Raw genomic sequence first — 25,156 nt, forward strand, 5'->3', positions numbered from 1 at the left:
GGGCATATTTTGTATGGAGCAACTTATGGGGCTCCTGATTCAATATGGATATTCAAAAACATTTAACCACTCAATCAATTTCACTTTTATTGGTATTGAGTTTTGAAATTTACCTGTAGCTGCTGCATTTCCCACCCTAGGCTTATACTCGAGTCAATAAGTTTTCCCAGTTTTTTGTGGCAAAATTAGGGGTCTCGGCTTATACTCGGATCGGTTCATACTCGAGTATATACGGTACTTATCCGGTATTGCCGCGGGGACATGAATCCGTGGTCGGAAGTGGCGCATGCATATAGCGCACTTCAGGTGCCATTTTGTAAGTTACGCATCCAGGGTTGAGGATTGCGGCCCAGGAGGGTTGTGGCGTCGGAATCGTCAGCTGCGCAATCCGCGCTTTCCGGCACAATTTTTATATACTGAATCTATATATTAAATACTTCAGCTGAGCAATCCAGCCACTTTCTACTCAATGTATATATAGAAAATATGTCAGCGTAGCAAGCCAGTGACTTTTTACTGCACGTGACTGAATGGGGGCGCAGGATGGGAGCCACACATTACAGAATGGGGGCGCAGGATGGGAGCAGCACATGACAGAATGGGGGCGCAGGATGGGAGCAGCACATGACAGGATGGGGGCACAGGATGGGTGCAGCATATTACAGAATGGGGGCTCAGGATGGAAGCAACATGACAGGATGGGAGCTCAGGATGGTAGCAGCACATTACCGAATGGGGGTGCAGGATGGGAGTAGCACATGACGTGATTGGAGCGCAGGATGGGAGCATATGACAGGATGAGGGCACATGAAGAGAGTAGCACATGACAAGATGGAGGCGCACAAAACAGGATCAGGGTGCAGGATGGGGGCTGCACATGAGAGGATGGGGGAGCAAGATGGTAGCACCACATGACAGGATTACGGAGCAGGATGGAGGCCATATACCAATATAAATGCTCGCAACCCGGGCGCAGAACGGGTTCAATAGTGAGTATATATATGTCAGTGAGACACATACCTCTCTGTGTTCATCATCTCATTAAATACATTTACATTTGACCAGCTTGATTTTCCTGAAATTGCCTGCACCCCCGACAGCCAATGTGCGAAAATTTTGCATGGGCCAACTAGTAGCACAGAATTTCAGGAAAAGAACATCTCGGCAACCATTATGTGTGGAGGTGTATCAATCATGCTTGGAAGGTGGTGTTACAGCCAATGGCACTAGGAACATTTCACGGGTAGAGGGAAGAATGGATTCAATGAAATTTCAACCAATGCTTGATGCAAACAACACCATCTCAAAAAAAGCTGAAGTTGATAAAAGAATGGCTTCTACAAATGGATAGTGATCCTAAACACATGTCAAAATCCACAATAGAATACATGAAAAGGTGCAAGCTGAAGCTTTTACAATTGTGCTCACAGTCCTCTGATCTGAACATCATTGAAAATCTGTGGCTAGACCTCAAAATAGTAGTGCATGCAAGACAATCCAGGAATCTCACAGAACTGGAAGAATTTTCTAAGGAAGAATGGATAAAAATCCTTCAAACAAGAATTGAAAGACTGGCTACAAAAGCATTTACAAGCTGTGATACTTTCAAAACGGGACGCTACTAGATACTAAACATGCAGGGTGCTCAAACATTTGCACCGGCCCATTTTCCTTTTTGTAATTTTAAAAATGTAAAAGATGAATATATATTTGTTTTGTTGCTTAAAATACAAAGGAAATGTGTCATCTTTAACTTTAGCCCTTTTGGAGATTATTTAATCTTCAACTTGATTAAATGTTCGCCCCATACTGGAATATATATACGGTATATATACCGTATATATATAATATTATATATTGTAAGGTGGCTACAGCACACATAGTTGCTGTCAGGTATGTATCACGGAGGGTATGTATACCTTTTATGAGAAAGCTATAAGCGAAACGTACGTTAGTGGGTCCAAGCTGGTAAAAATACATTGTTTTGCAATGTTTATACTCCCTATGATGGAGAAGTTCCTTTGTGAGCACCTTATGCAAGCTCATTAATATGCATTTGCACTTTATATAGGTTTTTCTCACATGAGCACTGGCATTTTCCTAACAAGTTGACAGATTATAGCTATTTTATATGCTGACACGTTTGCAGATTAATATGCACTCCTTGTATTGTTTTTTATTATTTATTACACCACTAGGTGATACTATTGTACTACTAGCTATTGAACCTGTTCTACGCCCGGGTGTCGAGCATTTATATTGGTATATGGTCTGCATCCTGGTATGTGCTGCTTCCATCCTGCTCCCAGTTCCTGTCATGTGCAGCCCCCATCCTGCGCCCCCTTCCTGTCATGTGCAGCCCCCATCCTGCGCCTTCATCCTGTTTTGTGCACCTCCATCTTGTCCCATGCTACTCTCTTCCTGTGCCCTCATCCTGTCATGTGCTCCCATCCTGCGCCCCAATCCGTCCTACAGAACATATAAGAGATCGCAGCACAGTTACAGATAATGACTTACCGCTGATGTTCTTTCTGATGGTGTTATCACTTTTCAAGTCTTTTCCATCTGGCCCAGACCGACACAACAACTTCTTCCAGCCACGTCTCGGCTGCAGAGAAAACAACAAAGACACATTTCACGCCTCATATTTTCAGCCATCACCATCTATTCCCAACCTGCACAAACTCCTCATCCTGCTGATTTCCCAATACTGAGCAGCTGCTGCCATAAGTGTCCCTATTACTGCACCTGCTGTATGGTTCTCTGCGCCCTCTAAATTCTAAAGCAACCCTCTATAATATAGTAATGCCGGGTGCAAGTGCCCTAGAAAACAGTGCCCATATTTTGCCCCCTAGAAAGTAATATTGCCCTGTGTGCCCCTTTGATAGTCACAGTAAGCTGAGTTCCCCATAGCAATAAGTGCCCACTTAACATTGAATAATGTCCCAAGTCTCCCCCCTTACAACTCCCTTAAACAAAGTATGATGCTCTTTTATACATAGTATAATGCCCCCTCACTTTATAGTACCACCCACACAGTATACTGGCCCCTTAGTAGCCCCCAAACTGTTTGATGGCTCAAAAACTGTAAGATGACCCACTCACTGTAAACTCCACACTGCATGATGGCCCCTAGATAGCCTTCATATAGTATAATGCACCAGATAGTCCTCAATATAGTATAATGCACTCCCCACAGGACTCCATATAGTATAATGCACTCCCCATAGGGCTACTCTATATTGTATAATGCACCCCCATAGGCAGACTCTCTAGCATAAGGCAGCTCCTATAGGCAGACCCTTTAGTATAAGGCAGCACCCCATAGGCAGACCCTGTAGTATAAGGCAGCACCCCATAGGCAGACTCTGTAGTATAAGGCAGCACCCCATAGGCAGACCCTGTAGTATAAGACAGCACGTCATAAGCAGACCCTGTAGTATAAGAAAGCACCCATAGGCAGACCCTGTAGTATAAGACAGCACCCCATACGCAGACTCTGTAGTATAAGGCAGCACCCCATAGGCAGACCCTGTAGTATAAGAAAGCACCCATAGGCAGACCCTGTAGTATAAGACAGCACCCCATACGCAGACTCTGTAGTATAAGGCAGCCCCCCATAGGCATACCCTGTAGTATAAGACAGCACCCCATAGGCAGACTCTGTAGTGTAAGACAGCACCCCATAGGCTGACCCTGTAGTACAAGGCAGCACCCCATAGGCAGACCCTGTAGTATAAGACAGCACCCCATAGGCAGACCTTGTAGTATAAGGCTAGTTTCACATTTGCGTTTAAATCCACAGCGTTTAAAACGCACCCGCAAGTGGTGGAAAAAACGCATACAAACGCAGTGTTTTTTAGACGCATGCGGTATCGCATGCGGTTAAAAAAATGACGCGTTTGTACGCGTTTATATGCGTTTTTTCCTGCATTTGTGTTTTTGGTGCGCATGATGTGAAATTTCACAAGAGAAAAATCTAGACAACCAGACACCGCCAATGGGACTACAGATGGCGTGTATTATGAAATCTCTATATAGAGACCCTTGAACAGCTGAAATGTTCAGATTTTGCTCCTGTATGCTGTGTCATAATGGATCTTCGCATGGAGAGCTTTTATTTCAACCTGGATTTAAGCATCAAGATGTTTCTTGCCTGGGCGTTTGCTTGGGAGCAAGACAGAAATCGCGAAAGATGGAGAGGGAGACAACGTAGGCGTTTTTGGAGACACCCCATTATCGAACTACGTGAGAGCCGTGGAGCCTATCACACGCTGTATGCCGAGCTTAATGCCAACCCGGAGAAATTCCATGAATATACAAGGATGTCGCAAGACTCGTTCCGGGATTTGCTTGCTCATGTCCAAGGAGCCATACGGAGACAGGACACCCAGCTCCATAGAGCGATTCCACCGGAGGAACATCTGCTGGTTACATTAAGGTACATTCCAAATCAAAACCAATGACAGTCCAAATTTTGTGTTTTCTGACATGTATGTTTTTGGTATTTTCCTTTCTTTCTTTAGCGTAATAACACCATAAATAGAATAGATTGTAATTTTTTGGGGGTTTGTTTTTCTTACAGATTTCTGGCAACCGGAGAGAGTTTATCATCCCTCCACTTCCAATACCGGCTTGGAATATCCACCCTGTCCGGAATAGTTGCGGACACCTGCCGGGCTTTGTGGAATGTACTTCAGGATGAGTTTATACCCCTACCCACCTTGGACATGTGGCTTGAAATTGCGGAAAAATTCTGGAGTGTGTGTGATTCCCCAACTGTTTAGGAGCGGTGGATGGAAAGCACATCCACATTATCAAACCTGCCAGAACAGGATCGGAGTATTTCAACTACAAAAAATATTTTTCTGTGTGTGCTCATGGCAATAGCCGATGCGAACTGTCTCTTCATCGCCATGGACATTGGAGCTTTTGGCCGTGGCAACGATTCCCAGACTTTCAAGAACTCGGGTATGGGCCGCCGTGTGTATGGCAAAAATTTCAATTTTCCACCGCCACAACCTCTCCCCAACACTGAAGGTCCACCAATGCCATTTGTTGTGGTTGGGGATGAGGCCTTTCAGATGTGTGAAAACCTACTGAAGCCCTATTCCAGTCGGGACTTGAACCACACTAGAAGGATCTTTGACTACAGACTGACCAAGGCCCGAAGAACAGTAGAGTGTACCTTTGGCATTCTGGTCTCTAAATGGCGCATTCTTGCATCAACCATAAATCTAAAAGTGGAAACAGTCGACGAGGTGGTCAAAGCCTGTGTGGTTCTACACAATTATATTGTAAGGAGCAACCCAACATTGAACTGGATGAACCAGTTGCACACCCACTGCCCGATTTCCAGCATCACCCGCTGCGGTCAACTGCAGCAGTTGGTCACATGCGAGACCAATTTGGTGCCTTTTTTGATTCAGATATTGGACGTGTGTCATAGCAGGACAATGTTGTGTAAATGTCCTGTTGTAATTCGATCTGTACCAGTAATTTTCTGCAATGAAAATAATATTTCTCATTAATAAACTTTATTTTTGGTTGTGTTGACCGTGTCTCCTATGTATTTCCTCTACAAACTAAGGCTGTCCTAAAACTAGCAGTATTTGGTCTGTATTTAATATCAGTATTTGTAATCCAAATCCAGGAGTGGGTGATAAAGGCAGAGGTGATAATTATTATATTAATATCAGAATTTACTTCTAATTGTTCCACTCCTTGTTTTGGCTTACAAATACTGATATAAAACAGTGGCCACATAGTGCTAGTGTGGCAGCCATGTTGCTTTATTGGTAAGCTTGTTGACTAGTGTTGAGCGATACCTTCCGATATCGGAAAGTATCGGTATTGGAAAGTATCGGCCGATACCGGCAAAATATCGGATCTCGCCGATACCGATACCCGATACCAATGCAAGTCAATGGGATGAAAATATCAGAATTAAAATAAACCCTTTCTTTCCTTGTAGGTTCATTCTACATGAAGGAAAACAACTAGGAATAATGTAGGATGTATTGGGGGAGGTGGCGGAGACATTAAAGGCATAGAGGTTTAGCCCAATCAAATAGAATAGCAGGAATTTTATTTTTTTTTAAGATGTTCGGAGTTACAAAGATATTGACTATGTTAAGAATTTTTTCATTTTGTCAGGTATTGATGTTTCACTACTTCCACGCCCTTCACCTTTTTTTTAACTTCTCCCACACTTTCTTCTTCATCATCATCAGCATCTTTGACATCAACTTCTTCTTCACCTTATTCATCTTCTTCTTCATCTTCTACCTATTATTTTTGTTTGTTACATTCTTCATATTCTTTTTATTCAACTATTATTCTTCTTCATATTCTACTTCTTCATCATATTCTTATTTGTGACAGGCATTCCTGTAGTTGTTATCTATAAAAGTTTGAAGATTGCACCTTCCGTTCTGCCTGTCACAAAAGAGTTACATTTGTCTGCGTTCAGTTTGGCCTGCAGCATCAGGCTTTATCCAGGGGCACCACGAGGAGGAACGGACTCACCCCCATACACTGCTTAGTTTTCTTCTGCTTATAATTTAGATAATATCTTTTGCTCTGATATTTAGTGTTATGCTTAATGTTTTTCTGCTCTTTGTTCTGCAGCCTCTTGTTCTTCTGCTTCTCGGTCTTCCATGTCGTCGTCTCCAGGGTCGTCGTCTCCGGGGTCGTCGTCGTCATCGGGGTGGTCTTCAGGGTCATCGTCTCCAGGGTCGTCGTCATCTCAGTGGTTGTCGTCTCTGGTGTCGTCGTCATCTTAGGGGTGGTCTTCCGGGTCGTCGTCTTTAGGGTCTTGAACTTGGAAATGTAGCAGAAGGTACAAGAAGGCTGAGAAAATGCCGAGAACCAGCTGATGGAACTGGAACTCGGATGGCTACCCGAAGGTCCAAGAGCCAATGGAACTACCGAGGACCAGCTGACGTTACTGGAACCCGGTAACTAAGCAGGAGGTACCCGTGCCAGAAAGCACCACCAAGGACCACCTGACGTTGGTGGAACTCGGATACCCAGAAGGAGGCACCTAAGCCAAAGGCTCTGCCCGGAACCAGCTGACGGTACTGGAACCAGGATGGGGAGCAGAAGGTACAAGAGCAAAAGACACTGCCGAGAACCAGCTGATGGTACTGGAACCCGGATGGGTAGCCGAAGGTCCAAGAGCCAATGGAACTACCGAGGACCAGCTGACGTTACTGGAACCCGGTTACTAAGCAGGAGGTACCCGTGCCTGAAAGCACTACAAAGGACCACCTGACGTTGGTGGAACTCGGATACCCAGAAGGAGGCACCTAAGCCAAAGGCTCTACCCGGAACCAGCTGACGGTACTGGAACCAGGATGGGGACCTATTCAAGATTGTCTTCCTAGAGCCCCAACTAGCCGTGTTGGAGCAAATGGTCAGCAGGGGGAGCAGAGTGTAGGCCGAAGCCTGCACTGGAGGCAGCTTTGTGTTTGCGTGGCGTTTGCAGGACACAATGCCGGCTACACAGCAGGGGAACAGCTGGCGTTGCTGAACCCCACTGACACATTGACGGGTGTTTTTCTCTGTGCAGCCAGCACTTCCGGGCACCAACTGGCAGTGTTAGAGCCCAGGGACAGCAGGAGGAGAGGGAACAGAGTGTAGGCCGAAGCCTGCACTGGAGGCAGTTTTAGGTCTGTTGTGTCTGCGTGGCGTTTGCAGGACACGTTGCCGGCTACACAGTGGGGGAACAGCTGGCGTTGCTGAACCCCACTGACACATTGGCGGGTGTTTTTCTCTGTGTAGCCAGCACTTCCGGGCACCAACTGGCGGTGTTAGAGCCCAGGGTCAGCAGGAGGAGCAGAGGAGCAGAGTGTAGGCCGAAGCCTGCAGTGGCGGCAGCTTTGTGTCTGCATGGCGTTTGCAGGACACGTTGCCGGCTACACAGCGGGGGAACAGCTGGCATTGCTGAACCCCACTGACACATTGACGGGTGTTTTTCTCTGTGCAGCCAGCACTTCCGGGCACCAACTGGCGGTGTTAGAGCCCAGGGTCAGCAGCAGGAGCAGAGGAGCAGAGTGTAGGCCGAAGCCTGCACTGGATGCAGTTGTCGGTCTGTTGTGTCTGCGTGGCATTTGCAGGACACGTTGCCGGCTACACAGCAGGGGAACAGCTGGCATTGCTGAACCCCACTGACACATTGGCGGGTGTTTTTCTCTGTGCAGCCAGCACTTCCGGGCACCAACTGGCGGTGTTAGAGCCCAGGGTCAGCAGGAGGAGCAGAGTGTAGGCCGAAGCCTGCACTGGAGCAAGTTGAAAGGGAACCTTTAACCCCCACCCCAGGCGTTTGTTGCTGAAAGACCCATCTTGTACAGCACTAATGCTGCAAAAGGAAAAGGTGGCTCTTTTAATTATGCTCCTTTCAAAGGCTGAACTAGACACTTATGAAATGTGTCCCTTCACACCGTTAAACCGTCCCGGAGGTGGGACTTTCCTTTGTAATGTGACATAGCACAGCCGTCATTCCTACCCCATTGGCGCCGTGCGCCGCCTCCTCAGCGTTGTTTGATTCTGTCCCGGAGCCTGTGCTGTTATGTTATCCCTTGGCCAGGCGCACTTAGCGCTGCCCGTCTTCTGACATCATTTGGTGTCAGGCTGGCTGCGCCTGTGCGGCCGCACTGGCCGAGGTCCTGCCTCGCAGTGTCGTCTAATGTAATCCCACTGCGGGCCTGGAATCCGTGGCCATGCGCAGTGCATATCCTCGCCTCTCACTCCTCTCCCTCCGGCTTCTTCAGACTGTGCGGCGTCACGGCCGTGGCATGCTATTAGGGATCAGCTGACGGCGCACAGTCTGAAGAAGGCGGAGTGAGATGAGTGAGAGGCAGAGGTGAAGACATGCACTACGCATGCCCATGGATCCCAGGCCCGCAGTGTGATTAAATCAGAAGACACTGCGAGGCGGGATCTTGGCCAGCGCGGCCGCACAGGCGCAGCCAGCCTGACACCAAATGATGTCAGAAGACGGGCAGCGCTAAGTGTGCTTAGCCAAGGGATAACATAACAGCGCAGGCTCCGGGACAGAATCAAACAACGCTGAGGAGGTGGCGCACGGCGCCAAGGGGGTAGGAATGACGGCTGTGCTGCGTCACATTACAAAGGAAAGTCCCACCTCCGGGATGGTTAAACGGTGTGAGGAGACACATTTCATAAGTGTTAGGTTCAGCGTGTGCAAGGAGCACAAAGAAAATAGGCACCTTTTCCTTATGCAGCATTACTGCTGCACAAGGTGGCTCTTTCGGTAACAAACGCCTGAGGGGGTAAGGTTCCCTTAAATTTCAGTTGTGCCAGCATGGCGGTCGCATGACACATTGCCGGATACACAGCAGGGGAGCAGCTGACGTTACTGAACCCCAATAACACGGCAGCAAGTGTTAACTGTGCAGCCAGCACTTCCAGGCACCAACTGGCGGTGTGGGAGCCCAGGGACAGCAGGAGGAGCAGATTTGTTTTGCCAGATACACAGCTGGGAATCAGCTGATGTTACTGAAACCCAATAACACGGCAGCAAATGTTAACTGTGCAGCCAGCACTTCCAGGCACCAACTGGCGGTGTTGGAGCCCAGGGACAGCAGGAGGAGCAGATTTGTTTTGCCAGATACACAGCTGGGAATAAGCTGACGTTACTGAAACCCAATAACAGAGGAGCAACTGTTGACTGTGCGGACAGCACTTCCAGGCACCAACTAGCGGTGTTAGAGCCCATGGACAGCAGGAGGAGCAGATTGGAGGTATTGCCGCACACACAGCTGGGGAACAGCTGACGTTACTGAACCCCAATAACAGAGGAGCGACTGTTGACTGTGCGGACAGCACTTCCAGGCACCAACTGGTGGTGTTGGAGCCCAGGGACAGCAGGAGGAGCAGATTTGTTTTGCCAGATACACAGCTGGGAATCAGCTGATGTTACTGAAACCCAATAACACGGCAGCAAGTGTTAACTGTGCAGCCAGCATTTCCAGGCACCAACTAGCGGTGTTAGAGCCCAGGGACAGCAGGAGGAGCAGATTGGAGGTATTGCCACACACAGCTGGGGAACAGCTGACGTTAATGAACCCCAATAACAGAGGAGCGACTGTTGACTGTGCGGACAGCACTTCCAGGCACCAACTAGCAGTGTTAGAGCCCAGGGACAGCAGGAGGAGCAGATTGGAGGTATTGCTGCACACTCAGCTGGGGAACAGCTGACGTTACTGAACCCCAATAACAGAGGAGCGACTGTTGACTGTGCGGACAGCACTTCCAGGCACCAACTGGTGGTGTTGGAGCCCAGGGACAGCAGGAGGAGCAGATTTGTTTTGCCAGATACACAGCTGGGAATCAGCTGACGTTGCTGAAACCCAATAACACGGCAGCAAGTGTTAACTGTGCAGCCAGCACTTCCAGGCACCAACTAGCGGTGTTAGAGCCCAGGGACAGCAGGAGGAGCAGAGGAACACCGTGTAGGCCGAAGCCTGATTGTATCAAGTCGAAAGGGAACCTTTAACCCCCCAAGGCGTTTGTAGCTGAAAGAGCCAGCTTGTGCAGCACAAAGGATGCAAATGGAAAAGGTGGCTCTTCTCATTATGCTCCTTGCAAACACAGAACTAAACACTTATAAACTGTGTCCCTGATACCGTGAGACCGTCCCGGAGGTGGGACTTTCCTTCGTAATGGGACGCAGCACAGCCGTCATTCCTACCCCCTTGGTGCCATGCGCCGCCTCCTCAGCATTGTTTGATTCTGTCCCGGAGCCTGCGCTGTTATGTTATCCCTTGGCCAGGCGCACTTAGCGCTGCCCGTCTTCTGACATCATTTGGTGTCAGGCTGGCTGTGCCTGTGCGGCAGCGCTGCCCGAGATCCCACCTCGCAGTGTCGTCTAATGTAATCCCACTGCGGGCCTGGGATCCATGGGCATGCGCAGTGCATATCCTCGCCTCTCACTCCCCTCCCTCCGGCTTCTTCAGACTGTGCGGCGTCACGGCCGTGGCATGCTATTAGGGATCAGCTGACTGTGCACAGTCTGAAGAAGTCGGAGGGAGATGAGTGACAGCCTGAGGTGAAGATATGCACTGCGCATGCCCATGGATCCCAGGCCTGCAGTGTGATTAAATCAGAAGACACTGCGAAGTTGGATCTCGGCCAGCGCGGCCACACAGGCGCAGTCAGCCTGACACCAAATGATGTCAGAAGATGGGCAGCGCTAAGTGTGCCTGGCCAAGGGATGACATAACAGCGCAGGCTCCGTGACAGAATCAAACAACGCTGAGGAGGCGGCGCACGGCGCCAAGGGTGTTATGACCCCAATGGCGAGGGTCTCAGAGGAACGTGGAAGTCTGCAGAATACAAAAATCCAGCTCATAGGGCAGTGGTAGCTGGGTTGACCATATATCTACTCCTAACGCCAACACTAGAAGTAGCCGGGGATCATTCCTACGTTGATTCTAGATGACACGCTCCAGCCGGAGAATCTAGCTACCCCTAGTAGAGGAAAACAAAAGACCTTTCTTGCCTCCAGAGAAGGGGACCCCAAAGCTGGATAGAAGCCCCCCACAAATAATAACGGTGAGGTAAGAGGAAATGACAAACACAGAAATGAACCAGGTTTAGCACAGAGAGGCCCGCTAACTGATAGCAGAATAAAGAAAGGTAACTTATATGGTCAACAAAAACCCTATCAAAATCCACACTGGAAATTCAAGAACCCCCGAACCGTCTAACGGTCCGGGGGGAGAACACCAGCCCCCTAGAGCTTCCAGCAAAGGTCAGGATATATATTTGGAACAAGCTGGACAAAAATACAAAACCAAAACAAAATAGCAAAAAGCAAAAAGCGGACTTAGCTGATATAACTGGAACCAGGATCAGTAGACAAGAGCACAGCAGACTAGCTCTGATAACTACGTTGCCAGGCATTGAACTGAAGGTCCAGGGAGCTTAAATAGCAACACCCTTAACGAACGACCCAGGTGCGGATAAAAGGAATGACAGAAAAACCAGAGTCAAAAAACTAGTAACCACTAGAGGGAGCAAAAGGTAAATTCACAACAGTACCCCCCCTTAGTGAGGGGTCACCGAACCCTCACCACGACCACCAGGGCGATCAGGATGAGCGGCATGAAAGGCACGAACTAAATCGGCTGCATGAACATCAGAGGCGACCACCCAGGAATTATCCTCCTGACCATAGCCCTTCCACTTGACCAGGTACTGAAGCCTCCGCCTGGAGAGGCGAGAATCCAAGATCTTCTCCACCACGTACTCCAACTCGCCCTCAACCAACACCGGAGCAGGAGGCTCAGCAGAAGGAACTATAGGCACAATGTACCGCCGCAACAAGGACCTATGAAATACATTGTGAATAGCAAACGACACAGGAAGATCCAGACGAAAAGATACAGGATTAAGGATTTCCAATATCTTGTAAGGCCCAATAAAACGAGGTTTAAATTTGGGAGAGGAGACCTTCATAGGAACAAAGCGGGAAGAAAGCCATACCAAATCCCCAACGCGTAGTCGGGGACCCACACCGCGGCGGCGGTTGGCAAAGCGCTGAGCCCTCTCCTGTGACAACTTCAAGTTGTCCACCACATGATCCCAGATCCGCTGCAACCTATCCACCACAGAATCCACCCCAGGACAGTCAGAAGGCTCCACATGACCCGAAGAAAAGCGAGGATGGAAACCAGAGTTGCAGAAAAAAGGCGAAACCAAGGTGGCGGAACTAGCCCGATTATTAAGGGCAAACTCAGCCAACGGCAAGAATGTCACCCAATCGTCCTGATCAGCAGAGACAAAACACCTCAAATAAGCCTCCAAAGTCTGATTGGTTCGCTCCGTCTGTCCATTAGTCTGAGGATGGAAAGCAGACGAAAACGACAAATCAATGCCCATCCTACTACAAAAGGATCGCCAGAATCTGGAAACGAACTGGGATCCTCTGTCTGACACAATATTCTCAGGGATGCCGTGCAAACGAACCACGTTCTGGAAAAACACAGGAACCAGATCGGAAGAGGAAGGCAGCTTAGGCAAAGGAACCAAATGGACCATCTTAGAGAAGCGATCACATATCACCCAGATAACGGACATGCCCTGGGATAGCGGAAGATCAGAAATGAAATCCATGGAGATATGTGTCCAAGGTCTCTTCGGGACAGGCAAGGGCAAGAGCAAACCGCTGGCACGAGAACAGCAAGGCTTAGCTCGAGCACAAGTCCCACAGGACTGCACAAATGACCGCACATCCCTTGACAAGGAAGGCCACCAAAAGGACCTGGCCACCAGATCTCTGGTGCCAAAAATTCCCGGGTGACCTGCCAACACCGAGGAATGAACCTCGGAAATGACTCTGCTGGTCCACTTATCCGGGACAAACAGTCTGTCAGGTGGACAAGACTCAGGCCTATCAGCCTGAAATCTCTGCAACACACGTCGCAGTCCGGAGAAATAGCTGACAAGATAACTCCATCTTTAAGAATACCAACAGGATCAGCGACTCCAGGAGCATCAGGCACAAAGCTCCTAGAAAGAGCATCGGCCTTCACATTCTTTGAACCTGGTAAATACGAGACAACAAAATCAAAGCGGGAGAAAAACAATGACCAGCGGGCCTGTCTCGGATTAAGGCGTTTAGCAGACTCGAGATACATCAGATTTTTGTGATCAGTCAAGACCACCACACGATGCTTAGCACCCTCGAGCCAATGACGCCACTCCTCAAATGCCCATTTCATGGCCAACAACTCCCGATTGCCCACATCATAATTTCGCTCGGCAGGCGAAAACTTCCTAGAGAAAAAGGCACAAGGTTTCATAACAGAGCAACCAGGGCCTCTCTGCGACAAAACGGCCCCTGCTCCAATCTCTGAAGCATCCACCTCAACCTGAAAGGGAAGTGAGACATCGGGCTGGCACAAAACAGGCGCCGAAGTAAACCGGCGTTTCAACTCCTGGAAAGCCTCCACGGCAGCAGGAGCCCAGTTAGCTACATCGGAGCCCTTCTTGGTCATATCCGTCAAAGGTTTCACAATGCTAGAAAAATTAGTGATAAAACGACGGTAGAAGTTAGCGAAACCCAAGAACTTCTGTAGACTCTTAACTGACGAGGGCTGAGTCCAATCAAGAATAGCTCGGACCTTGACTGGGTCCATCTCCACAGCAGAAGGGGAAAAAATGAACCCCAAAAAGGGAACCTTCTGTACACCAAAGAGACACTTTGAGCCCTTGACAAACAAAGAATTTTCACGCAAAATTTTAAAGACCAACCTGACCTGCTCCACATGCGAATCCCAATTATCAGAAAAAACCAAAATATCATCCAGATAAACAATCAAAAATTTATCCAGATACTTCCGGAAAATGTCATGCATAAAGGACTGAAAAACTGAAGGCGCATTGGAGAGCCCAAAAGGCATCACCAAGTACTCAAAATGACCTTCGGGCGTATTGAATGCGGTTTTCCATTCATCACCTTGCTTAATGCGCACAAGGTTGTACGCACCACGAAGATCTATCTTGGTGAACCACTTGGCACCTTTAATCCGGGCAAACAAGTCAGACAACAGCGGTAAAGGATACTGAAATTTGACAGTGATCTTATTTAAAAGCCGATAATCAATACAAGGTCTCAAAGATCCGTCCTTTTTTGCCACAAAAAAGAATCCCGCACCAAGAGGGGAAGAAGACGGACGAATATGTCCTTTCTCTAGAGACTCCTTGATATATGAACGCATAGCGGTATGTTCAGGTACCGACAGATTAAACAGTCTTCCCTTAGGAAATTTACTGCCTGGGATCAAATCTATAGCACAGTCACAGTCCCTATGAGGAGGCAGTGCACTGGACTCAGACTCACTGAAGACATCCTGATAATCAGACAAATACTCCGGAACTTCCGAAGGCGTAGAAGAAGCAATAGACACAGGCAGGGAATCCCCATGAATACCCCGACAGCCCCAACTTGAGACTGACATAGCCTTCCAGTCCAGGACTGGATTATGGGTCTGTAACCATGGCAGCCCTAAAACAACCAAATCATGCATTTTATGTAAAACCAGGAAACGTATCACCTCGCGGTGTTCAGGAGTCATGCACATGGTAACCTGAGTCCAATACTGCGGTTTATTTGCTGCCAATGGCGTAGCATCAATACCCCTAAGAGGAATAGGATTTTCTAATGGTTCAAGAGTAAAACCACAGTGCTTAGCAAATGACAGATCCATAAGACTCAGGGCAGCACCTGAATCTACAAACGCCATGACAGGAAAAGACGACAGTGAGCAAATCAAAGTTACAGACAGAATAAATTTAGGTTGCAAATTACCAACGGTGACAGGACTAACAACCTTAGCTATACGTTTAGAGCATGCTGAGATAATATGTGTAGAATCACCACAGTAGTAGCACAAGCCATTCCGGCGTCTATGAATTTTCCGCTCATTTCTAGTCAGGATTCTATCACATTGCATTAAATCAGGTGTCTGTTCAGACAACACCATGAGGGAATTTGCGATTTTTCTATCACATTGCACCGAATTAGGTGTCTGTTCAGACAACACCATGAGGGAATTTGCGGTTTTGCGCTCCCGCAACCGCCGGTCAATTTGAATAGCCAGTGCCATAGTATCATTCAGACCTGTGGGAATGGGAAAACCCACCATAACATTCTTAATGGCTTCAGAAAGGCCATTTCTAAAATTAGCGGCCAGTGCACACTCGTTCCAATGTGTCAGCACGGACCATTTCCGAAATTTTTGGCAGTACACTTCAGCCTCGTCCTGCCCCTGAGACATAGCCAGCAAGGCCTTTTCTGCCTGAATCTCAAGATTGGGTTCCTCATAAAGTAAACCGAGCGCCAGAAAAAACGCATTAATATCAGCCAATGCCGGATCTCCTGGCGCCAGCGAAAAAGCCCAATCCTGAGGGTCGCCCCGTAAGAACGAAATAACAATTTTTACTTGCTGAGCAGAGTCTCCAGATGAACAGGGTCTCAGGGACAAAAACAATTTACAATTATTCACAAAATTCCTAAACTTAAACCTGTCTCCGGAAAACAGTTCAGGAATCGGTATTTTAGGTTCTGACCTAGGATTACTGATAACATAGTCTTGTATGCCCTGCACACGAGTAGCCAGCTGGTCCACACTTGTAATCAAGGTCTGGACATTCATGTCTGCAGCAAGCATAGCCACTCTGAGGTAAAGGGGAAGAAGGAAAAAAAAAAAAAAAAAAAAACTCAGAATCTTCTTTCTTATAATCCCTCTTCTGCAATGCATTAAACATTTAATACTGGCCTGGCAAACTGTTATGACCCCAATGGCGAGGGTCTCAGAGGAACGTGGAAGTCTGCAGAATACAAAAATCCAGCTCATAGGGCAGTGGTAGCTGGGTTGACCATATATCTACTCCTAACGCCAACACTAGAAGTAGCCGGGGATCATTCCTACGTTGATTCTAGATGACACGCTCCAGCCGGAGAATCTAGCTACCCCTAGTAGAGGAAAACAAAAGACCTTTCTTGCCTCCAGAGAAGGGGACCCCAAAGCTGGATAGAAGCCCCCCACAAATAATAACGGTGAGGTAAGAGGAAATGACAAACACAGAAATGAACCAGGTTTAGCACAGAGAGGCCCGCTAACTGATAGCAGAATAAAGAAAGGTAACTTATATGGTCAACAAAAACCCTATCAAAATCCACACTGGAAATTCAAGAACCCCCGAACCGTCTAACGGTCCGGGGGGAGAACACCAGCCCCCTAGAGCTTCCAGCAAAGGTCAGGATATATATTTGGAACAAGCTGGACAAAAATACAAAACCAAAACAAAATAGCAAAAAGCAAAAAGCGGACTTAGCTGATATAACTGGAACCAGGATCAGTAGACAAGAGCACAGCAGACTAGCTCTGATAACTACGTTGCCAGGCATTGAACTGAAGGTCCAGGGAGCTTAAATAGCAACACCCTTAACGAACGACCCAGGTGCGGATAAAAGGAATGACAGAAAAACCAGAGTCAAAAAACTAGTAACCACTAGAGGGAGCAAAAGGTAAATTCACAACACAAGGGGGTAGGAATGACAGCTGTGCTGCATCACATTACGAAGGAAAGTCCCACCTCTGGGACGGTTTTACGGTATGAGTGGACACATTTTATAAGTGTTAAGTTCTGCGTGTGCAAGGAGCTAAACAAAAATAGCTACCTTTTCCTTGTGCAGCATTACTGCTGCTCAAGGTGGCTCTTTCAGTAACAAACACCTGGGGGGGGACAGGTTCCGTGAAATTTCAGTTGTTGTGTCAGCGTGGCGGTCGCATGACACATTGCCGGCTACACAGCTGGGGATCAGCTGACGTTACTGACACCCAATAACACTGGGTCGTATGTTTTGACTGTGCAGACGGCACTTCTGAGCCTCAACTGGTGGTGTTGGAGCCCAGGAATTACAGTTCAGGTGATAGAAAGATGAACACAACAGGAGACCTGGATACTGTAGACAGTCACCCAATTATTTAATCAGGAAGAGGAGTGGCAAATTCCTGCGAGATCCAGGCCTGATTCATTTTCAGGAAAGCCGTTCAACGTTATCGGAGGATAGTCGCATGCGACGGTCTGTTAGTACACCACCTGCAGCACTAAAGAGGCATTCCGATAATACACTAGCCGCAGGGCAAGCCAGCACCTCCAATGCATACTGGCTTAGCTCTGGCCATGTATCCAGCTTAGAGACCCAAAACTTGAAAGGGGAAGAGCCGTCTGGGAGTACAGTAAGAGGGCAAGACATGTAGTCTGTCACCATCTGACGGAGCCGCCTGTGATGGTGTAGACATTTGTGGCGGGCATACAAAACTGTGCCACAGTTGGGCCATACTGGTCTTGCCTTGGGCAGAGGCACTGCTTCTGCTCCCTCTTTGTGCAGAGCCTCCTCCACTGCCTGGACACACTGAGCTGCTTTGTAAAGCACTAGCAGCACTTCTCTCAGTTGGACTGGAGAAGATGATGGAATTGACCAGTGTGTCTTGGTACTCCCGCATTTTACGATCCCGGTTCAACGGTGTGATGAGGCTTTGTACGTTGTCCCGGTAGCGAGGATCGAGGAGGGTGTACACCCAATAATCAGCCATGTTGAGAATGTGGGCGATGCGCCGGTCGTTTTTCAGGCACTGCAGCATGTAATCAACCATGTGCTGCAGACTGCCAACTGGCCAAGAAATGCTGTCCCCTGCTTGAGGCGTGAGCTCTGCCCACTCTTCATTACCCCACCCTCGCTGTACACACTGACTACTGGACAATTGTGTAACTCCCTCCTCTGGACGGATGTCTTCCTCCTCCATTGACTCCTCCTCATCCTCCTCACAAAGTGTCCCCTGCCTACGCGTTTGTGAGGAACCACGTGGCGCTGACTGTCCAGAAGCTGATGGAAATGGTGAGTCCTCATCCTCCACCTCTTCCACAACATCATCCCTTAGCGCTTGCAGTGTTTGTTGAAGCAGGCAGATAAGGGGGACAGTCATGCTGACTAGTGCATCATCTGCACTCGCCATCCGCGTGGAATAATCGAAGGGACGCAAAACCTGGCAGACATCCTTCATAGTGGCCCACTCTGTGGTTGTGAAGTCTGAACGGCGCGGAGTGTGACTTCTTTGCGCCTGATGCAGCTGACACTCCATTACTGCTTGCTGCTGCTCACACAACCGCTCCAACATATGTAACGTGGAATTCCACCTGGTAGGTAGGTCACATATGATGCGATGTTCCGGAAGGCGGAATCGGCGCTGCAGAGCTGCAATGCGCGATCTTGCCGTGTTGGAACGCCGCAAGTGAGCACACTCTAGGCGGACTTTGTGCAGCAGTGCATCAAGATCCGGATAGTCCCTCAAAAAACTCTGCACGACCAAGTTGAGCACATGTGCCAGACATGGGATGTGAGTGAGGTTGCCGAGGCCCAGAGCTGCCACCAGATTTTGGCCATTGTCACACACTACCATGCCTGGCTGGAGATTCGCTGGCACAAACCACACATCGCTCTCCTGCTTGATGGCATTCCAGAGCTCCTGCGCTGTGTGGCTTCGATTCCCCAAAGAAATTAATTTCAAGACGGCCTGTTGACGTTTGGCCACGGCTGTGCTCATGTCGATCGTAACAGGTAAACGTTCACGGGTCCATGTGGAGGTGGACTGTGACGGCTCCTACAGCGATGTTTCTGAGGAACTTGTGTATGAGGAGGAGTCAATGCGTACAGACTGGATTCCTGCAATCCTTGGAGTGGGCAGGACACGTCCTGCGCCACTCGCACGATCTGTACCCGGCTCAACAACATTAACCCAATGGGCAGTGAGGGAAAGGTATTGCCCCTGTCCATGGTGACTGGTCCATGCATCAGTGGTGAGGTGGACCTTGCTACTGACGGCGTTCAGTAGCGCGTGCTTTATGTGTCCCTCCACTGTTGTGAACTCTATTTCTGGGCTCCCTCTTGTGGTCACAAGTGGTACTGTGTGAGTGCTGTCTTTCTGCAGGTTTGTGACTGGCATCAGCTGTCTCGTTATCTGTGAGCTGGTTTTCTATTTGAGCTCACTTGGAATCTCAGTCTATGCCTGCTGTCGTTGTATTCAGTGCTATTCTGTTTGCTCCTGTCTACATCCGTTACCAGTCTCTTCAAGAGAAGCTAAGTTCTGTTTGCTTATTCTTGCTCATCTGTGTTCAATATGTTCCTAGAATATTATGAGTTTTGTCCAGCTTGCTAATATGTGATTTCTCTGCTTGCTGGTAGCTCTGGGGTGCTGAGTTGCTCCCCCCACATTGTTAGTTGGTGTGGGGGTTCTTGCATTCTCTGCGTGAATATTTTTGTATAGGGTTTTTTACTGACTGCACAGATCCCTTGCTATTTTCTGCTATCTAGTGTTAGCGGGCCTCATTTGCTTAACCTGTTTCATCTCTGCGTTTGTCTTTTCCTCTTAACTCACCGTTATTATTTGTGGGGGGCTGTTCTATTTCTTTGGGGTTATTTCTCTGAGGCAAGTGAGGTCTTACTTTATCTCTAGGGGTAGTCAGTTTCTCAGGCCGTGAAGAGACGTCTAGGATTTCAGGAAACGTTCCACGGCTACCTTTAGTGTGTTTGGTTAGGATCAGCTTTGAGGTCAGTCCAGTTACCACATCCCCAGAGCTCGTCCTATTGTCTCTGACTTAGCTGGTTAGATTTGTGATCCTAAGCCACAGGGGTCATAACACTCCACATGCTTGTGCAGGGCAGGGACGGCTTGCCTGCTGAAATAAAAGCGGCTGGGCACATTGTACTGTGGGACTGCCAATGCCATCAAGTCACGGAAGCTGTCAGTCTCCACCAGCCTGAATGACAGCATTTCCAGTGACAGAAGTTTGGCAATGCCTGCATTCAGAGCCTGTGCTCGTGGGTGGTTTGACGAGAATGGCCGCCTTTTCTCCCATGCCTGTACTACCGATGGCTGTAGACTGGGTTGGGAGTGTGAGGATGACTGGGAACGTGGTGCTGCAGGTGGAATTATAGTGGGTCTCTGGACAACAGTGCCAGAGGTTCTTCCATGGCGATCCTGGTAGGAAGCCGAACCAGCTGTGTGTGAGCTGGAGGAAGAGGCAACACGAGCTGAAGAGGTGGCAGCTGCCGCTGTTGGTTGGCCTAGCTCTTCAGTGTGTTTTTGTAACTCCGCCGCATGCCTGGTCCGCACATGTTTCCACATATTTGAGGTATTGAGGCTGCTGACATTTCTCCCTCTTTTGATTTTCTGATGACACACCTTGCATTTGACAAAGCAAATGTCATCTGTAACTGTGTCAAAAAAGGCCCAGGCACTGCAAGTCTTGGGAACGCCCTTTTTGGCTGTTGGAAGAGGCATGCTCCTAACGGGTGCCGAAGTGGAGGCTACAGGCTCCGCAGTCTTCCCCCTCCCTCTCCCTCTTTGGCCCGTTCGGGGAATCTCTTCATCAGAGCTGCTCCCACCACCTTCCTGTCCCTCACGCCACGATTGGTCAAGGACCTCATCATCTACACTACCCTCTGCCACCAACTGCTCCTCCTGGGTAGTCTCAGCAGCACAGCACGCACCAGAAAGTGGCACCTGAATGTCATCAGCAGATGCGTACTGCGGTGTGGTGACCGGAGGCACTGGCCCACCCACCTCTTCAGACTCAGAGAGAAAAAGCTGTTGGGCATCACTGCACACTGCCTCTTCTTCCATTTCTCCAATGCTGCTTGGCTGGCCCCCTGTTTCCAAGCCAAGAGATTCAGAGAACAGAAGTAGAGACGGCTCCTGTCCTGGGCTCTCTGACTGCCTGGGCAATTTGGCAGGTGGTGAAGAGACAGATGGGTGCTCTCCAGTGCTCTGTGCCTGATAGGATGTGGCACTAATTGAAGTCGATGCGTTAGCTGCCATCCATCCGACAACGGCTTCAATTTGGTCTTCACACAGCAGCGGTGTATGGCGCTCTCCGACAAAGCTGCGCATGAAGGACTGTTCCCTGCTGAAACTGGGTGATGATGAGTGACTGGTGCCCGCAGCAGGCACAGAATCCCCACGTCCTCTCCCTGCTCTGCGCCCATGCCCACGTGCCTTACTCCCTGCCTTCTTCATCTTGGTTGACTGATAAAGATAAGCAGAAAAGTACTAACGGCTTAGTGTGCTTATTCCTGAACAGCTCCTAACAGGTATAAGAAACACTAATTTTCTAAAGTGTGGACTAGACTTTAATATGACCTAATGTGGCCTACACAACTGTAAAGTGGTGTGTTTGGTGAACTTTATTTTGTATTTATTTTTGGGGGGCTGAACTGACTACAGGGCGAGCTGCACTCACACGGAGACCGTGCAGACAGCCGTAAACGGCGCTGCAAGGCCCCAAAAAACTCCTCTACGTTATCCTATGTAGTGTTTTTCCACAATTTAGCTGGATAAGGGTGGAAAGCCACTAATAGGAATTATTTGAAAAAATGTGCAGCGGGCTGCACTATTTGCAAAAAAGGACAATGTATTTTACGGTATGAGGCAGTGACGCACCCTGAGATGGATACAACCGGCTGTGGCTGCACACAGACTACAGGGCGAGCTGCACTCACACGGAGACCGTGCAGACAGCCGTAAACGGCGCTGCAAGGCCCAAAAAACCTCCTCTATGTTATCCTATGTGGTGTTTTTCCACAATTTAGCTGGATACGGGTGGAAAGCCACTAATAGGAATTATTTGAAAAAATGTGCAGCGGGCTGCACTATTTGCAAAAAAGGACAATGTATTTTACGGTATGAGGCAGTGACGCACCCTGAGCTGGATACAACCGGCTGTGGCTGCACACAAACTACAGGGCGAGCTGCAATCACACAGAGACCGTGCAGACAGCCGTAAACTGTGCTGCAAGGCCCAAAAAACCTCCTCTATGTTATCCTATGTAGTGTTTTTCCACAATTTAGCTGGATACGGGTGGAAAGCCACTAATAGGAATTATTTGAAAAAATGTGCAGCGGGCTGCACTATTTGCAAAAAAGGACAATGGAATGGATAGAACAGTATGAGACAGTGAACCACCCTGAGCTGAATACAACCGGCTATGGCTGCACACAGACTAGAGAGTGGGCTGCACTCACACACACACACAGAGACCTTGCAGATCGCTGTGAAAACAGCGCTGCAAGGCAAAAGCAAGGTGAACACACAGCGGTTGCTAAATTAGCCTGGGAAAAGCACAAAGAAGCAAATCGCTATCTCAACTGGCCCTCAGTCAGAACACAGCGTCCTATGCCTAACTGAATTCACAGCAGCGTTTTTTATAGTGCATCATGACATCATTTCAGCAGCCAATCACAGCCTTGCCAGTAGTTACATGCCCACCATGCTGAACAGGATGTGCCCACACTTGTAATCATTCCTCATTGGCTGAATTCGTGCTGTTTGAATTCTGGGAACTTCCGATTCCGGTATCCCATATGCGGTAAGTATCGGATCTCGGTATCGGAATTCCGATACCGCAATTATCGGCCGATACCCGATACTTGCGGTATTGGAATGCTCAACACTATTGTTGACGTCATTGAATCCTGATTCTGTTCTGCTTTATCCATTGGACACAGACTGAAGAGACAATGACTGTCACACTAAAGAGATCTATACTCATCAAGGTAGGTGTCAGAAATAATGAATTCATGATGCACATATAAGCTTCATGAATTCACTACTTCTGACACCTGTGCAGGTGAGCATAGATATGCAGTGTGTGACCACCATCGTCCCTTCAATTTGTGTGTAATAGATTATGTACAAAGAAGAGAAAATGGTGGTTTTACAAGGCAGTTCTATACTCCCCAGTAGTGTTGAGCATTCCGATACCGCAAGTATCGGGTATCGGCCGATACTTGCGGTATCGGAATTCCGATACCGAGATCCGATACTTTTGTGGTATCGGGAATCGGAATCGGAAGTTCCCAGTGTATGGTTCCCAGGGTCTGAAGGAGAGGAAACTCTCCTTCAGGCCCTGGGATCCATATCCATGTAATAAAGAATTAAAATAAAAAATAGGGATATACTCACCCTCTGACGCGCCCTGGTAGTAACCGGCAGCCTGCTTTGCTTAAAATGAGCGCGTTCAGCATCTTCCATGACGTCACGGCTTCTGATTGGTCGCGTGCCGCTCATGTGACCGCCACGCGACCAATCACAAGCCGCAACGTCATCCCTCAGGTCCTAAATTCCCTTCTAGGAATTTAGGACCTGAGGGATGACGTCACGGCTTGTGATTGGTCGCGTCGCGGCCACATGGGCGGCACGCGACCAATCACAAGCCGCGACGTCATGGAAGGTCCTGAACGCGCTCATTTTAAGCAAAGAAGGCTGCCGGTTCACAGCGGTAAGGTCCAGGCTGCGTCGGAGAGGTGAGTATATCAATATTTTTTATTTTAATTCTTTATTTTACACATTCATATGGATCCCAGGGCCTGAAGGAGAGTTTCCTCTCCTTCAGACCCTGGGAACCATCAGGGATACCTTCCAATACTTGAGTCCCATTGACTTGTATTGGTATCGGGTATCGGCGAGATCCGATACTTTGCCGGTATCGGCCGATACTTTCCAATACCGATACTTTCAAGTATCGGACGGTATCACTCAAAACTACTCACCAGGTGTTAGGGGTCGAGTTCCTGCCTCTGCACAGGGGGAATCTCAGGCCATCTCCGCTGCAGTCTCCCATTCTTCTCCAGCCGCAGTGGAACCTGCTCAGCGGGGACGTCGATCCCAGCGTCTCGCTCAGTCTGACTCTGTGCTAAGAGTTACTGCTGCATTTCCTGCTTCTGCCATTGAAGTCAGTGCTGGGCAGCGGCGAGCAGACGCTTCTGGGACTAAGTCCTGCTTTTCACGTTCTGAGCATGCCCAGAGTAAGATCTCTCAGTGGAGATCGAGGGTCACATGATCAGATACCGCAGCTAGGTCATTGGTCCTTCTTTGAAGGTCCTTGTAGGTGCTAGGACTAAGTCCTGCTTTGCACTCTGAGCATGCCCAGGGCAAGATCTCTCAGTGGAGATCTGGGGTCACATGCTCAGGTACTGCAGCAACTCCATTGGTCCTTCTCTGAAGGTCCTAAACGTGCTGCAACTATTTAAGGCTCGCATGGCCACACGGCCATGCGCTAGTATTGTCTTTTGTAAACGTGTGTGTGTTGTGAGTGAAAGTCATTCTTTAAAATCCCCTCCCTATTGTATGACTGCTCGCGGAAGGTGGATGATTGCTATCTAGCGCCCGACTTAGCCATCAGCACGCTACACACATTACAGCGTCTAATTGCTGTGACCGCCTGTGCAGCGCCATGCGCTTTCTCTGCGCTTTCCTGACCCAAGCCTGGGTGGTTAGTGGCGTACGCCAGTGCGGCACCGCATGCACTCTCGTGCTTCTTAAATAATATTATTTCTGTCTCTCTGACACCCCAGTAGCGGTGTTGAGCGCATGAGGTCTTTATGTACTCAAATCCTGAGTCTTGGGATTGAGTTCTGAGACTCCTTGCTTGCGCTCTTGGTGCGGTACCGTGGCCCTGTGACGCAACAGGGTTCGCTTCCTTCACACAGGGTGAAGTTAACCCATGTGTGTATTCATATTGTACCGCCATATCGTCCGTCTCTACTAGCAGCAGGGTTTT

The 25,156-nt window shown here is 48.7% G+C and overlaps 1 protein-coding gene across 1 annotated transcript in view; it reads left to right on the forward strand.

Moving 5' to 3' along the window:
• The window catches only part of EPB41L4B (erythrocyte membrane protein band 4.1 like 4B), a 1,243,532-nt gene that overhangs the window by 915,684 nt on the left and 302,692 nt on the right, over positions 1–25,156 (forward strand). The gene's annotated exons all lie outside the window — the stretch shown is intronic.

This window comes from Ranitomeya variabilis, chromosome 6 (assembly GCF_051348905.1).
Source record: "Ranitomeya variabilis isolate aRanVar5 chromosome 6, aRanVar5.hap1, whole genome shotgun sequence".
Taxonomy (NCBI): Eukaryota; Metazoa; Chordata; class Amphibia; order Anura; family Dendrobatidae; genus Ranitomeya; species Ranitomeya variabilis.